General features: G+C 44.7%; 1 non-coding gene across 1 annotated transcript; it reads left to right on the top strand.

The window, feature by feature from the left end:
* The first annotated feature begins 4,924 nt into the window (after positions 1 to 4,924).
* LOC144774597 (U12 minor spliceosomal RNA) lies at positions 4,925 to 5,073 on the top strand. The gene has a single exon (XR_013600378.1). It is a non-coding gene; the product is annotated as a U12 minor spliceosomal RNA (small nuclear RNA).
* Positions 5,074 to 7,703: the final 2,630 nt, after the last annotated feature.

The raw sequence follows: 7,703 nt of genomic DNA, 5'->3' as shown, positions 1-7,703 counted from the left end.
AAAAAAAAACAAAAGCCAGCATCAGCACATCAAATGTATGACACATTACTCTACATCCAGATTCTTGGTTCCATTAGAAGGTGGTAATTTGGTAAAAGATGTGCGCACCAAACGCAGCCTCAGTAATAATCCAGTAGTTATGTACCTAGACAACAGCACCAAACGATCTCATGGCGCAGCTCTTACCCTCGGCCACTTCGGATCACTCAGATTAATCTTAGACGGCCATTAAATTACTCTCATCTCATAATAGCAGGCACTCGAAATTATCTTCCACCTCTAACAGGAACACTTTCCTTCCTACAATCCCGTTGCATAGTGTGCATAACGGGTGAAAAACATCCCTCTGCAAAATAAGTTGGCATCTACTCGACTGCCTAATGAGAAGCTCAAACAAATCAGATGATATCAGACCCGTATCACTAGCTTCCACTGGCTATCATCCCGAGGCCAAGATCATCGTTAATATGTGCTTTTTAGTCTATAAGGTCTTAGGTTTTAATCAGCCACCAAACTTGGAGAACAAACTATCCATAGTAGGATCCCACCCCAGCCAAGATGTTCGATGCTGCAGAGCAGACGGTTTAAGACTCACGATTGCTTTGACTAAGAAAAGGGATCGTACTTCCCCAGCACTAAACTCCCGTCTTCGGCAACAATCCTTAATACCCATCATTTCTGGGGACTTGCCCATCAAGCATTGATTCTCACCTTGGAAATCCACATGGTCTTCTCCAACCATCCTGCAATGGTTCATCTCGGAACTCGCCAACCACCAACAATTCAAACACATAAGTACCATCAAAACACCAAATCCTGAGTTGCATATCTTCTGATTAATCAATCCAACTAAGGGATAAATCCAGATACAGGCTTTGTTATCCAACATGAACTTAAACAGCTTCACCCTTCTGCTGAAATTCAATGCCACATCAATTGTAATTCACTCTTGATGCAGACCTCACCGACTGAGTTCACTCTACCAGGAAAGTCAAGACAGTATAGTGCCAGATTTACCCCTTGTAAACAGTAAAACCTTTCCTTTCAGAAAAAAAATTCAGAGCCAGTCTGCAAGCACTGTTTTTTCCATGACAGTATGAAGCCAACTCTGTGCCCAATGACCTACCCGACACCACCTTAGACAACCGTCTCAACAAGGGCATGAGACAATTTGGTCACATCAATTGAACTCTGAAGAAATTACACTGGCTCCCTCTCCAGGACTGCATTATCTTCAAGACTAACTGGATCACCTAAAGTGACTAAAATGGTGAATTATCTGGTGAAGTTCCTAACCATCTCAAGTGGAAATTGCCATATTAGGACCAGGACCCATGACACTGCAAGACTAGAGACAAACGGTATCTAAGAAATATGAAGGCAGGTCTTTTTTAGGTCTCGCCTATTCCATTCCGCAGGAATGAATATGAGAGTCTAATGCCGTCAAACCAAGACTTAAACCCAAGGCTCCCCAAAAGCGGATTTCCAACAGTTCACGTGAATCACGTGACCACAAGCACACGCATTTCCCCACATGAAAGGCATCAGCCTCCCTCCCACAGGCTTCCCCAGCGTGCGCTCGGCCGGCCTCTGCCAGTTCTCGTCCCCTAATTATTCACTTCACTTTTCACGGCCGCAGGCCGTGACTCGCATTTCTACTCCCCCCTGGTCTCACATCAAAGGCATCAGCCTCCCACAGGCTTCCATCCCTGCCCCCCCCACCTGCACTCCCCAACCAGGCTGCCTCGCATAATTGCATCAGACCCGAGCCACATGTCATCCTCTTCCTTTTCATGCCCCCCTCTCCTTTACACTTCAGTGTTTACCCCCGTCTTCCTCTCCTCTCGCTCACTTATGCTCTGTGTTTATTCTCTCCTTTTCCCCTATTGTTACTCACTATATTAATGCGTCACTTCCCTTTCCACGAGCTCGTAATGCGTGTGTTTTGTGAGCTTACATGAGCCGACAGGTTGCTAGTGCCAGCCTTCCTTCCCTCGTGCACGCTGCAGGGGACGCAGACCGAGCCCAGCCATCCAATTAATGCATGAGTCACGCGCCTACCCAGGCCTTGCTCTGGCCTCCGGTCTTCCTGCTACCTCCTCCCCGCCTCTCCTTCTGGTTTACTCACTTCCTCTCTTCCACGTTCTCTTCGCCTCCCTTTTAACTCTCCTTCCCCCTATTGTTACTCACTATATTAATGCGTCACTTCCCTTTCCACGAGCTCGTAATGCGTGTGTTTTGTGAGCTTACATGAGCCGACAGGTTGCCAGTGCCAGCCTTCCTTCCCTTGTGCACGCTGCAGGGGACGCAGACCGAGCCCAGCCATCCAATTAATGCATGAGTCACGCGCCTACCCAGGCCTCACTCTGGCCTCCGGTCTTCCTGCTACCTCCTCCCCGCCTCTCCTTCTGGTTTACTCACTTCCCCTCTTCCACGTTCTCTTCGCCTCCCTTTTAACTCTCCTTTCCCCCTATTGTTACTCACTATATTAATGCGTCACTTCCCTTTCCACGAGCTCGTAATGCGTGTCTTTTGTGAGCTTACATGAGCCAACAGGTTGCCAGTGCCGGCCTTCCTTCCCTCGTGCACGCAGCAGGGGACGCAGACAGAGCCCAGCCATCCAATTTCTGCATGAGTCACGCGCCTACCCAGGCCTCGCTCTGGCCTCCGGTCTTCCTGCTACCTCCTCCCCGCCTCTCATTCTGGTTTACTCACTTCCCCTCTTCCACTCATAGCCCGAACCCGACCCAAAGGCATTGGAGTGCTTTATAGAGCAACAGTTACATCACACAAGGACACGTTCATTTTTGTAGGCACGGGGAGAGTGACTTGCGCAGAATCACAGGACGTTCAATGGAGTTTCCAAACGCAGCTTCCCAATTCCAAAGCCGGAAGCTCAGGCCCATGCGCCATATCCTCTCTCGGTCGGCACCTTAGAGGCTGGTGGGACATGGGCGTGGCTAAAGAGCAGCAGCCAAACACGCAGCGTTTATACCGAGTCCTTCATTGCTGGAAATGTACTGCAAACATGGAAACCGCACAGGGCTGTGTTACAATCTCAAGTGGGGGCATCCCCGAATTCCACGCAGAGATCTCACTCCACTCCATTGTTATGTTTTATGTTGTTAGTGTACTCATTGTGTGTTCTGTCATGGGCATTTTGTTTTGTTCAGCTACTTTTTGGTGTATTACTATTTTGTATTGCTCATGCACGAGTACATCCCCAAGCCTTCTGTCTGCCTCCTGCCTTGTTGTCTAAGCCTCGCATGACTTCAAAGGCTCCCCCAGCGTGCGCTCGGCCGGCCTCTGGCATTTCTCCTCCCCTAATTATTCACTTCACTTTTCACGGCCGCCAGGCCGTGACTCACTCGCAGTTCTCCTCCCACCAGCCCATCGCAGCCTGCCCAGCCTGTGCCGTCTCTCCCTACCCCTTAACCCTTCACCCTGCCCCCACCACCTCTCGATATTGCTGCTTGTTCTGGTGCTGTGCTTCGAAACTGTATCTAACGATGGAATCCTACCATTTGTCATTTTTTTCAGGGAGGAAAGGGTACTCTGTTTTCCCCCAGCAAACATAACCCAACGAATTAGAGTTTGGATTTTTTATCTCGGATTGAAAAACGGAAAAAATTATTTACATGTAGTGTCTACTTTTTTAGGTCTCGCTGAGCCAACACACACACACAACCAAACACACACACAGCCCCACACACACAACACCCCCACACACACATCCACACACATAAAACCCCACACACACCCACCACACACACAACCACACACACACACACAACCACACTCAACCACACAACCACACACAACCCCAAACACAACACACACAACCCGACCACAGCACACACAACCACAAACAACTCCACACACACACAACCACACACGCACATGACACACACACACAACCACACACACATACAACTACACACACAACCACACACACAACAACACACAACTATCTATCTATCGCCCTCACTCTATCGCCCTCCCTCTATCTATCGCCCTCCCTCTATCTATCTATCACCCTCACTCTATCTATCTATCGCACTCACTCTATCTATCTATCGCATCACCACAGCATCACTCAGCACCACCACAGGATCACTATGGGGCACCACAACATCACTATGCGCTACTACAGCATTACTGAACACCACAGCATCACTCATCCCCACCAGAACATCACTCAGCGCCACCACAGCATCAATCTGTGCAACCATTCAACAACAACTGGTTCAAATATGTTCTCTCAATGTTTCAAGCTTTATTACAAATGTCACAAAAAGATGTTAATATTTCACTTCTGTTCTTGGATTTTCGTGACAATAAAATACACTGAACATAATCTTCACAAAAGTTATTTACAAAAGTTAAAGCTATTGCCATTATAAATTACAATAACTTTTATTTAAGTACTAATTATTTAAAAAAATTAAAAGCCATTGTTATTTGTAATATCAATACATCTAAGTCACGTAAATACAACACATATTGCATTACAAATGCTATAGGTGTCACATTTATGAAAGTTAAAACTATTGGCATTGTAAATGACAAAGCTATTAATTTCGCTACTTTCAAAACCAAAACATAAATAAAATATTTGTCATTTACAATACCAATAGCTCAAACTTTCCTAATGAGAGTCCTATTGCATTGCAAAGGCTTGTTTACCTAAGGCACCTCCCTGTTTCCCATGAGGCTACGCGACATTCTAATTTACATAAATCAGAGAGGTGAATGTTGTCCCTTTTTAGTGAGTTGTGATTAAACGGTGAGCCTTTCCTCTGCAAACTTTATATACCGTAATCCTTTAAAGAGTTTTTTTAAATCTGCATATGGCGATAGTTTCTCGCTCTCACTTACTAGAGGTTTTAATCCTGAATGGTTTCTTCTCCGCCCGTTTTCTTGTATGCCTTAAACTAACGAGTAAGGAAAATAACGATCTTGGGTGAAGCCAGGATCCTCACTCATAATGTGAGCGGAATTTTGAACGGGTACAGGTCGTCCCGTGGGTGACCCGCCTACTCAGCAGAATGACCTGGTGCAGCGATCTGCCCGGCCCCCATATTGGTCCAATAAAAGATAATAGCTTAAAATATTGTAAAACGTGTACATCATGTACAAAATTATAGTGTTCAAAGTCAAGTACATTCTTTTGAGACAGTATTTCTGCGTCGAATGTAATCTTTTACGTCATTTACGCTTCCTAGTTCTTTACTTCCGGTATGTTATTTTTATTAGTTCTTTATTTCCTATGTTATAGACGAACGGTAATTTTTTAGGTCTACCTTGATAGAGCAACGGCATGTTACACCTATTGTTAACTTTTAATACAAAGTATACTTATAGCGAAAGCTGGCTTCGCCTTGAGGAATCTTTTTGCCTCATCTCATGCCATCCTATGGGGTGCTTGCATTGTAATGCTTTAGGGGCAATTTAACACCTTAAAAGTACTCTGAACTATCACACGTTAAATTCATCATCTCAATGATGCTTTGTATACTGAAAGTAACCAATTTCATTATGTTTTAAGACGGTGGCAGTTTTATGCGAGTTTAAGCTATTGACATTGTAAATAGAAAGGCCTTTCATTTATCTTTTAAATAGAAAAAAATAAAAAAGGGATTGTCATTTTCAATGCCAATAGCTAAAACTCGCGAAATGCGAGACCTATTGCATTGCAAATGCTTGTTTGTTTATGCTTCAATGATATGAAGCATAATCCCTGCCCTGACACCAATCAAAATTGCCCCTTCTCTTTTGTAGTTCACAAAGATACTTAATGAACACTCCCTCAACACAAAATTGGAACTCAATTACTGCCTACCTTTCTTTTAACCTACGTGATCACTCTCCAAGGTTGTCTGCAATGTTTATCCAGGTTTGTCCTACTCTAATACCTTAACATATATACACATAGACAAACATAGCTCTCTGGGGCTAACTTATTAAAAAGGAACAAGCATTAGAGCTCAGCCAAGCTCATTGATATGAAGTAGAGAATGTCTGTCATCAAATAGGCACTGTGGGTTAGAGATTCAAAAAATGTCAGTAGAGATAGGTGTATTGCACTGAGACCCCCATACCGTCATATTCATAAAACATGCATACTCAACATAGGTGCTTCCTGTCGTCTGTTTCAACAATACAGTGCTGTACATCTAAGCATTAAAAATCTGAATGTAAGAGAGATCATTATTTCAGCATGAGCAAGTAACTAACTGTGAGTGATAACCAAGTTATTTATTGGGAATAAGAAGGTGATTGTTCCAGAAAATGTGTTAACAACTTTTTCAGGAATTAAGCTATAATTGAACCGCCCAGGATAATGTGCTGCATGGCTAAACACTAATAGGGTACCAAAGGGGAGACCCAGCCAGCCCTGCTAAGTGACATGCATTTTGGATTAGAATAACGCATTTTCACAATGCCTGAGATTGTCACGCAAAAGAACCGTGTCCTGAACTGCGATAAAACCTTGTAGTTCCAGATTCTTGCTTTGCTCTGCTGGAACGGACTCATAAAAGCTGAGCTCGTTTTTTTTCAAGGGCCACAAGATGGCACTAGTGTACAACAGTAGTTATAGGAATCTCTACATATTAGGACGTGAAAATATCCTGCTATCACAGAAACTCACATGCAAGCCAAACAAACTTCAGAGATTTGAAGACTGAAACACTAAATCACACGCCCACCATATTAACGTGAAAAAGCACCCTGTGCTCAAACCGTAGTATCAAACAGATGTGGATGTCTAGCCACAAAAGGACGCTACTAAATACATGCGAAAACCTGGGTCAGTCTAAACTGCAGTAAAAAAAGGGGACTAATTTGGGAACTGTACAGGGAGGAGATCCCCACTGGGGCCCTTCTCACATCCTGTAGTTGGCCTGCCTCCGGTTCCACCTGGCAGAGAACCTGGACAGCCTCTGTCAATTGATCATTATCTGATCATGCAATTCATTTGATTGGTTGCCACCCAAGGAGGAGCAGGCTGGCTGAGGCAGAGAATCTCTGTTTAATTAATTGTTTCTGACGCCCGGCAACAGGTGTCCGACCTAGGCTTATGGGCTGTGCCACTGTACTAAGTGTGGGTGACATTATACTGTCTGTGAGAAAGTGTCACTCGTTGTTGAATGTCACTCATAATTACACGGAAATTATAAAAATGTCACACATAAGCAATCTGAAACCCTGCCTGCTATGGAGACCTATTGGCTATGCCAATGCTTGTTCTCTCTGCTGTGAAATGGAACTGTTGCTCCGGATTTTCCTAGTGATGTTTACTAACGTTTTGCTGCAAGTGATACAAAGCTTTGTGTCAATTTATCTGCTGCACAGGCACCCTCTGAATTAGTAAACCTAGGCCTCCCAGTCCTCAACAGCCCTAGCCCTTTCCCTCTAGAGTCCCACTATGAGCATTCCAGTTGCAGCTCTAAGCCTTCTCTCCCGAGAGGGTCCCATCCTTTCCCCCTCTTTCCGTACAGCTCGTCTCGTCTCGTTTCCTGTCTCCTGCCAGCTTTCCCTCCCCTGCTCAGAGACAAGGCCCGAGCATCTAGTGCTAGGAGCTGGAGGGCTAACGTGGGGTTAGTTGACATCTACAACTTAATTACATATCATTTTAATAGTAAATTTTTGATGGCTGTCTGGGAGAGAACTAAAGAGCAGAATGCGCATGCTGACTGGCG

This window comes from Lissotriton helveticus, chromosome 8, assembly GCF_964261635.1.
Source record: "Lissotriton helveticus chromosome 8, aLisHel1.1, whole genome shotgun sequence".
NCBI classification, from domain to species: Eukaryota; Metazoa; Chordata; class Amphibia; order Caudata; family Salamandridae; genus Lissotriton; species Lissotriton helveticus.
The sequence above is the reverse complement of the archived record's forward strand: the minus strand, read 5'-3'. Positions and strand labels throughout refer to the sequence as shown.